Source organism: Hibiscus syriacus, unplaced genomic scaffold (genome assembly GCF_006381635.1).
Source record: "Hibiscus syriacus cultivar Baekdansim isolate YM2019G1 unplaced genomic scaffold, ASM638163v2 tig00109949_pilon, whole genome shotgun sequence".
In the NCBI taxonomy this organism is placed as follows: Eukaryota; Viridiplantae; Streptophyta; class Magnoliopsida; order Malvales; family Malvaceae; genus Hibiscus; species Hibiscus syriacus.
The window spans coordinates 448,715-458,641 of NW_024062537.1; the positions used below are offsets into that span (position 1 = coordinate 448,715).

The 9,927-nt window shown below is 35.6% G+C and overlaps 1 long non-coding RNA gene across 1 annotated transcript; it reads left to right on the top strand.

The window, feature by feature from the left end:
* Nucleotides 1–263: 263 nt before the first annotated feature.
* Nucleotides 264–2,611, top strand: LOC120210991. The gene is made up of 3 exons (XR_005524553.1): nt 264–457; nt 1,466–1,533; nt 2,394–2,611. It is a non-coding gene; the product is annotated as an uncharacterized LOC120210991 (long non-coding RNA).
* The last annotated feature ends 7,316 nt before the right edge of the window (nt 2,612–9,927 follow it).

Below are 9,927 nucleotides of genomic sequence, written 5' to 3' on the forward strand. Positions count from 1 at the left end.
CGTTTGGATCAAGGATTTTTACATTCCCAACCGGTATATATTTTTCCTGGATATTCATGTTTAGTTGAATAAGATTTTCAAATGAAGATAATATTTTAATATCAACAGTAAATTTTGGTGTTTTATTTGGGTATTATTTTATTTCACTGCTAAGGGCTAAAATACCCTTCTTTTCCCCCGTGAACTTGCCTCTGTACGGTATCTTCTTTTTCCCCTTGAGCTTGCCTCTGCCAAAAATTCTTCTCCAGTTTAGATTTCTTCTCCACTCCAGTCTTGCTTGGAGAGGTGGTGGTTGTAACTGTTGCAAGTGATGCTAATGGCGGCCTTCTCAGCCACGATATCCGGCTCCTCACGCTTCCTCTCATCTACCTCATTGCCTATGCGGAAGATCCCTGCTTCTTCTCCTTCTCCTCAATGCCGCTCCTTTTTCTCTTCCTAAGCCTTTTCCTCTTTACAGGTTTTCAGTTTTTCCGCTTCAGTTCTATAAACTCTGTTTGGTTCTCAGAAAATGATGCTTATTGCTGGCCAAATGATAGCTATAACGCGTTATTTATCCATTTATCTCGTTTTTCTTCTCTTTAAGCATGTTTGAAGTGTTTCTTCCTTTTTAATGTTTTTAATTTCATGGAGGTAAAATCGATCTGGTCTTATTTCGATTATGATTATAAGTACATAACTTAGATGCAAGGAGATAAAAAATTGGACAGCGGTTGTATATAGATTGATCTCGTTCCCAAATTTTGACTTGATATGCTTGTAGCTTATAAAAAATCTAAGAAAGAAAGAAAAGAAAAAGAGAGAGGAAGAAGTGTGAATATATTTATATTGTTTATATTTTTATGAATAACAAATGAACTTTTTAGTTCAATATGGATCGATTGCGTCTTTTAATTTATTTTTTATGGTTGAACTTTTTGCTACTTTAATTCCTGTCTTTATGATTACGGTCGTGTTTCTAAGCAAATCTTGAAAACCTACCGACTTACTTCACTGTGATGAGTGCTTTTGATGATTTGTGCCTATGGTGTTGTAAGGACCTTAATGCCTAGAGCCTCTCTTTCGCTATGTAAAACTACGGTTGGAGTCCTTGTAATATAGGCATAGGCTATTGATGTGTTGAATGCTCAAATATGTATCCACAATTGAGATTCGGCCAATTCAAACTCCAATAATAGGCTAATTGCTTAATGAAAATGTGGACCCTTGTTTTCTTTCCCACCACAATATAAATTTAAACACTTAAGTAGCTAATATGGAGGATCTGGGTAATTTGTTTGGACATGTCATCAAATAACCTGTCCTTTTATTTAATGAAATATGAGGTACTCTTTTCTTCATTCTAATATTCGTTAATTGTTAGTATGTGGACGAATACAAAGGGAGTTTTTAATGAGACCTCCAATTTTTATCAAAAAATATTTTACTAAGACACTAATGAGTTTCTCTTATTATCTATGTATTCCAGATTAAATATTGGTTCTCGGTTGGAAAGAGGGAAGTCATTAACTATCTATGCCCAGACTTCAGTATCAGGTTTGTTTTACATGTAGTTCTCTTTCATGTTTTTAATAGCAAGTTTTGGATTCATTTCATATCTTTACTCTTGAAGCCTGTTTCAGTTTTCTCTCTGGTATCTATCATTGACGTATCTGCAATTGCTATCTGATGTGGTCATTATCTAAGACGAACTTCTACGGAATTTATTTGTTGTGTAACTTATGTATTTTATCCGTGTGTATGCGTCAATGGGTATTGGATCTCTTTGTTCATTGATTTAGGTTCTAGGCTTTACTAAAATCATCTAAATGTTAATCAGTACCAGAGATAATTTTCTACAACTTTAGCTTTGGACTTCTGTTTCTTTTACCTTGATCCACTTTTGTACCTCATTTAGATTTTCCATGTATAATTTCCTTAAGAGAGAGAGACCTGGAGCTACTCTTGTCTTCAAAACATAAAGAGTAAAAATAAGATAACAGAAAAAAGAAAGAAATGATGATGGTTTTTTAGTTTTTAATTTAATTTTTGTAATATTGTTGCTATATTAGCTCAGTTTTTGTCTCATCGCTACCTTAATAATGCATAAGCTGAACCTATGGTTTAAATTTGACACTCTATGCAATTTGTTCGATTCCACTCCAGTAAATGTTGAGACTAAATTTCAGAGATTAAACTATATGGATTGACTTTTATATGTCCTTTGATCTAGCGAATTGACTAGTCCGTCTTTTCAACCAATAGAAAATATCTGCTAGGATAAACATTGTAATTAATGTTGGCCTGATTTACATGATTACATATATCACATATTTGCTTAATCAAATAGTCTGTAGGTTATTTACTACTGGTTATTGATATTTAAAAGTTACATCTTTACTCTCTCTCATTTACAGATATTTCTGTAGAGAAATCGATGGATGAAGTAAATCTTCCCAAGGGAGACATGTGGGCTGTCCATAAGTTTGGGGGCACTTGTGTTGGGACCTCCCAGAGGATCAAGAATGTCGCAGATATAATTATTAGCAATGATTCAGAAAGAAAGTTGGTAGTGGTATCGGCCATGTCTAAAGTGACAGATATGATGTATGACCTTATCAACAAGGCACAATCAAGGGATGATTCCTACATCTCTGCATTGGATGATGTCTTAGAAAAACATAATTCTACAACACTTGATTTGCTTGATGGAGATGATCTTGCTACTTTCTTATCTCAACTGCATCATGATGTTAGTAACCTAAAAGAAATGCTTCGTGCAATATATATAGGTTAGAACACTCTCTCTGACCTCTGTTCACATCTTTTTTAGACCAAATGAGTTGGCTCGAACTTCGCCTGCAACTTAACATCATCTTTTAAATGGTAGCTATGGATTTTTTTTTCTTTTCCTTTTTCATGTATGATCATTCTTTTTGCAAGGTTAGCTCTATATGTCTTCGAAATAGAATCGATTATTGTGTTCACTATCTTGGAACAGAACAACTATGTTTTTCAAGGACATGTTAAGCTTCACTTCATTTCATTATTCTCTTTTCCATAACTTCCTAGCTCAATGTCTAGGAAAATAACAACCCAATTGTTCTTTTGCTTACGATTTTTAACAAAGGATATTCTTTGTTCTCCATGATTCATAAACACATATTTAACGATATTAATAAAAATAAAGTGGTTTTGTTGGCCGTCGGCGATTCACCTATTTAGAATGTAAACCTTATTGATTGAAAAGTGAACGCGTCACGTATGAACCGAAATTAATTTCCACAATGTAAATATTTAGTTAAATGTTTATGTAAAATTTTAATATATTTTTACATAAATTATGTAAAATTTAATATTAATTAAAATTAAAATAATACATAATATATTTAAATACTCAAGTAATATATTATCAACTGATAGAATTTTTATATAAATAATTTTTATTTAAATATTTAGAATTTCACTTGTTAAAAAATATAGAACAATGACAATTTGGTAAAATATACATTCCAGTTATATTTTATTCCTCCAACCAAATACTGTAATCTTACACTCCTGTCAAACCAACCAAATACAGTAATGTAACATTCTCAGTAATCCTATTCTCTGGTAATCTTTTATTCCCACTGGTAATCTTACATTCTGTAAACCAAACGCACCCTGAAGGAATAGCTCGTCGATGGTATCTATGGATGAAGCAGCATCATCAGCTAACATGTTGGGAAAATTTCACCAAGGCGATGATTGCAAGATTTAAATGAACTAATCGAGACAACCCAAGCACAATGGTTCACTATGTGTTCGATAAATTGCCAATGACAACAAACACCGAATTTGTCGCTAAATCAATTAAGGGTGGAAAGGGAGATGATTTCCAAAATTATAAAGCAATGATACAGGGTCATTTTGAGGAGATGGCTCTATTGTTGTCCACGGCCAATAAACCTGGGCTAAATTATGATAAACCTGCTGAAGTAAAATGTTTTTCAAATCAGAAGCTCGCTCGACCTTTATCAGCAGTTAAAGCTCTGAGTTAAGAATAAAATGGATACGACAACTACTGTGATGAACAATACATTGTCACTCATAAGTGCAAGGCTCTTCATTTGTTATCATTGAACAATAACATTGAGGAATAAGACGATGCTAAGTTTGAGGAAGAATCTAATGTTAAAACTTTGGTTCAAAAGTTGGAATTAGAAGTATCTGAGATGGTGTTGGGAGTTATGTGGAAAACTATTTTGTGGTCAACAGACACCTCAATTGGTACATTACCAGCTTCAATCGATTGATGAAATGAGTTGGAAAGAAAGAGCTCTAGATGTCAAAGTCACAAGGGCTTTTGAATCACTTCAAATATATTTTTACTAAGCCAAAAGGATTTTTTTCGGTGCAAGATACTGACCATAACGTTCTTTTTATCCCGAAGGGAAATTAGTCTTTGAACTTGTAATAGCAGGCTTCTTTGGGAATTCTAAAACTTCATTCCAACATCATGGACAAAGAAGTGCAGGTATGAAAATGATAAATAGTGTTAGTTTTCAACTAAATATCAATGTTTTAGTTGAGGGGTATAAATTTGGACATATAAATGTTATATTTAGTGAAAACACATCTAAGACTGAACAGATTTAGGAAGAAGAAAAATCTTATTTATTCGAATAGGAGTGCACCTTTTTTAACATAGTAGAAAAAAATAAAAAAGGAAATAATCTCTAATATTTACAAAGAAATAATCTCTAATAATAAGCCTATCCCTAAAAATCAGTAATTAGATTATGACTAATATTTACAAGGAAATTCCTAGAACTAAGGTAGAGAATCTCCTTAATTTAAGGATTTCCAACACTCCCCCTCAAGTTGGAGTGTAGATGTCAATCGAACCTAGCTTGCCCATAATTTCTTCGAACCTTTTTCTGCTCAAGCTCTTGGTTAACACATCTGCTACTTGTTGTCGAGTAGGTAGATATGAAACACAAACTTCCCCTTTGTTAATTTTCTCTGTAATAAAGTGACTATCGATTTCCACATGCTTGGTGCGGTCATGGTGTACAGGGTTGTGAGCTATACTAACTGCTGCCTGGTTGTCACAGTTTAGTATTATAGGTGTTGTATAGGATAATTTTAGTTCTCCCATTAGCCGTTGTAGCCACATTCCTTCATATATACCTTGGGACAGAGCTCGATACTCAGTTTCAGCACTGCTGCGTGCCACAACTGACTGCTTTTTACTCCTCTATGTCACGAGATTACCCCAAACATAGCTGCAATAACCACTTGTGGAGCGCCTGTCATTAACAACACCTGCCCAGTCTACATCAGTGTAGACTTCTATGCTTCGATTTACATTTTTCTTGAAATGCAACCCCTTATCCGGAGTCCTTTTTAAGTATCTCAATATCCTGTAGGCAGCTTCCAAATGTTTCTCCCTAGGAGCATGCATAAATTGACTAATAACACTTACTCCAAACTCTATGTCTGGACGAGTATGAGAAAGATAGATAAGTTTCCCACTAACCTTTGATATATCTCCCTGTCTACCTCTTCTCCATCCTTATCAGTTCCTAATTTAAGGTTGGGTTCCATGGGAGTATCGGCTGGTTTGCAACCCAACAGTATGACTTCAGAAAGTAGATCAAGAACATAATTTCTTTGAGAGATTGAAATATCTGCCTTTGACCTTGCTATCTCCATTCCAAGAAAATATCTAAGATTCCTCAAGTCTTTAAGTTGAAACTCAAGACTTAAGAATTCTTTTAGTCTTTCAATTTCAATAGAGTCATCTCCTGTCAATATTATGTCATCAACGTATACAATGAGAATACAACACTTCCCATTAGCCGAGTGTTTGTAGAATAAGTGTGATCAGCTTGACCTTGAATATAATGTCTACTCTTCATGGTTTTGGAAAAACGATTAAACCAAGCCCTGGGGGATTGTTTTAGTCCATACAAAGACTTCTTCAACTTGCATACTTAACCCTTGCTTCCTTCGAATCCGGACGGTAAATCCATGTAGACTTCTTCGTTTAATTCTCCATTGAGAAAAACATTCTTTACATCCAATTGGATCAAAGGCCAATCTAAATTGACAACAATGAAGAGCACTCAAATAGTATTTAGTTTGGCCACTGGTGCAAATGATTCCCCGTAGTCTAACCCATATGTTTGAGTGAAACCCCTGTCCACAAGTCTAGCCTTGTATCAATCAATGCTCCCATCTGGTTTAATTTTCGTAGTGAAAATCCACTTACAACCCACGGTATTCTTTCCAGTAGGTAGCTTAGATATTTCACACGTTCCATGGTCTTCAAGAACCTTTATTTCTTCCAACACGGCTCGCTTCAATTTGGTTGACTTAAGAGCCTCTTCTATGTTTTTTGGAGTTTCTACAGAGTTAATATTAGAAATAAAGGCATTGTAGGATTTAGACAAGTTCCCATAGGATACAAACCGAGAAATGGGATGTTGAGTGCAGCTTCTAGTGCCCTTTCTAACTACAATTGGGAGATAGATGGAAGACGAAAGAGGTGAGACTTCTTCCTCAGGACAGTCTTCGGGTTAAGATGGCATTAGCACTGCTGTTTCAGTTTCTGGAAGCTGATGTTTCCGAGAGTATACACGAAGCTGCTGAGTTTTTTCTTGTTGTTTTTCAAAAGGAGGGGGCTATATTTCTTCATTTGTATGATTAATCACCCTTGTTCTTGTTCCTGCATAGTGTAGTCGAGTAAAATAGGGTCCAAATCAGGAATTACAGTGGCTGTAGGATTTTCAGTAGTGGTTGTAGCATTTTCAGTAGGTTTTGTAGTGGTGGTAGGATTGATAAAGTCTTGAGGTATAATGAAAAGGTTATTCAAGGTCTCATCTTCACTAAATATCTCCCCCCGAAGATGAGTGGCTGAAAAATGTGGCTCATTTTCGAAGAAAGTAACATTAAGGGACATAAACATCTGGTGTAGGGTTGGAGAATAGCACTTGTACCCCTTTTGTGTAGGTGAGTATCCAAGAAAGACACAAGTGTGGGCTCTAGGATCAAGTTTAGATCGGTTAGGTTGATGATTGTGGACAAATGCTTTGCAACCAAAAGTTTTGGTTGGGAGATTAGGAACACGAAACAAGGGAAATTTGTTTTGAAGAGTATGTAAAGGTGTTTGAAAGTTTAATACCTTTGATAGGAGTCAGTTTATAAGATAACATGTAGTGAGAACAACTTCTCCCCATAAATACTTCGGTACACCCATAGTAAACATAAGAGCACGGGCCATGACTACAAGGTGTCTGTTTTTCCTCTCGGAAACCCCATTTTGTTAAGGGGTATCGGGAAAAGAAATCTGATGTATGATTCATTGCTCAGAATGATAAGGGCTTAGGATAAAATTAAAGTACTCTCTCCCATTATCATTTCTAAGGGTACGAATTTTGGAATTGAACTGAGTTCGAATCATTGAATGAAAACTTTGGAAGACTCTAGAGACTTCGGTTTTTTCTTTGAGGAGATATACCCAACAAACTCTAGTGTGGTCATTAATGAATGTTATGAACCACCTAGCCCCTGTGACATTTTTACTCGTCTGGCTCCCCATAGATCAATGTGGATTAAAGAGAAAGGTTGAGAATGAACATAAGGTTTCAAAGGATAAGGGACACGAGTATGTTTAGACAGTTGGCAAACTTCACTATTCAAGGAACTTATTTTCTTATTTAGAAATAGTAGAGGAAATAGTTTCTTCAAGTAGATAAAATTAGGGTGTCCTAGTCTACGGTGCCATAGCATGATAGATTCTTCTTTCGATGTAGATAAGGCCATCCCTTCTTGTGAATTGTTTTTATTCCAAATATATAAGTCATCATCAACTTTAGCAGTGCCAATCATCTTCCCCGATTCCTGTTCCTGAACCACACAACCAAAAGCAGAAAATTCAGCAAGTACTTTCTCATCCTTGGTAAGGTTGCTAATTGAGAGTAAATTACAAGAAAGATTTGGAACATATAGAACTTTATCAATGGAAAATTTTTCAGTAAGTCTGATCGTTCCAATTCCAGCCACCGAGGAGTAAGATCCATCAGCTATACGAATCTGTGAGTGATCATGACAAGGTAAATATATGTGAAACAAACTTAGATTACATGTCATGTGGTTGGATGCACCTGAATCTAGTATCTAGATTGCTTCATGTGTAGTATTTAAGGCAGTACCTTGAATAGCTAGTGATCCACTGGTTGTAGGAGTCCTGAGGAGTTTATGAAGAGACTCAAGTTGAGTTTTGGTTAGCAGAACATCCTGGGCATCTTCTTCAGTAGTAGATATCATTGCTGCCTTGTTTTCTTTCTGATTTTTTCCAGGATAACCATGGAGTTTAAAGCATTTCTCCTTGGTATGTCCAACCCGGTTACAGTGGCTACACCATGGCCTATTTGAACCGGAATCAATTCCATCCTTGTACCTTTGAGACTGTGGGCCTTTCGAAATAAGAGCAGTGTTCTCGGAAGGACGATGACCAGCTGTGGTCAAAGGTTTTAGTTCTCTTGTGTCTCCCAACATTATAAGACGCCGTTTCTCTTCCCTCCTTACTTTAACAAATGCTTCTCCAATGGTTGGTAGTGTGGTTCTGCCTAGTATTCGTCCTCGGACCTCATCAAGATCATGATTTAGTCCTGCTAGGAACTCATAGAGAAGCTCTTTGTTGATATGATCCATGAACTTGGTGTGTTCCGAACCCTCGCTCCAATCAGCTTCATAATACTTGTCTAACTCCTGCCATAAGATCTTTAGGTTGTTGTAATATTGAGTGACTTCAAGTGCTCCTTGCCGAATATCTTTCAACTTTAATTTGATCTCGAATACTTGGGAAGCATTTTCAAGATCCGAGTAATTCTCCTTAATTGCATCCCACATTTCTTTGGAAGTTTTAAAGAAAAGGTAAGTTCGAATTATATTACCTTCCATCGAATTTATAAGCCAAACCATGACCATTGAGTTGTTAAGCTCCCAAGTTGCATAACCATATTTTGTCGATGATGGTCGGGGAATGTCTCCATTGATGTACCCAATTTTTCCTCAGCCACGAAGAACCATAAAGACAGATTGTGACCATTGTAGGAATTGTTTTCCATCTAATCGATGATTTGTGATTGTAAGAGAGGAGCTAAGGTCAGTTTGAGGAATTCCTTGGCTGTGATTTTGAGTAATTTGTGAGATCTCAATCTCATAGAGGGTTTCATTGATATCACCCATGAGAGAAGAAAAAAATGTTTAAGAAGAGAAATGAGAGACAATGAGTAGGATCGAATGAATCCTATGGCTCTGATACCATGAACAGATTTAGGAAGAAGAAAAGTCTTATTTCTTCGAATAAGAGTACACCCTTTTTAACAAAACAGAAAAAAAATAAAAAAGGAAATAATCTCTAATATTTACAAGGAAATAATCTCTAATAATAAGTCTATCCCTAAAAATCAGTAATTAGATTATGACTAATATTTACAAGGAAATTCCTAGAACTAAGGTAGAGAATCTCCTTAATTTAAGGATTTCCAACAAAGACGTTCTTTCTTAAAAGTATTGATGCTTCTGGAAAGCTTGAACAAGGTTATTCAAAAATGCTTAATAGTGCCCATGAGTTTGTTGAGGATAATGACCCGTATGTGTTTAGACAATTGTTAATGGGGAAATATATGGTCCAAATCACTAGGAGTTTGGGTGGCACCGATGTTGCATTTGGCTTTAGAAACACTTCTATAAGAGTGATGAATTACAATTGAGTACCTAAACTAGCCATTGTTTGGAACTTCCAACAAGTTTGGGACATATATGGGGATTTTAATATCCTATCAAAAAGATAATTTCAAGCACCTAAGGAACTTGATGTACCAATAATTGTAAAAGATATTGGAATTTTAGAGGTGATTGTTGGCTATAGGCTTGGAGCGTTATCCATGGAATTTTTTG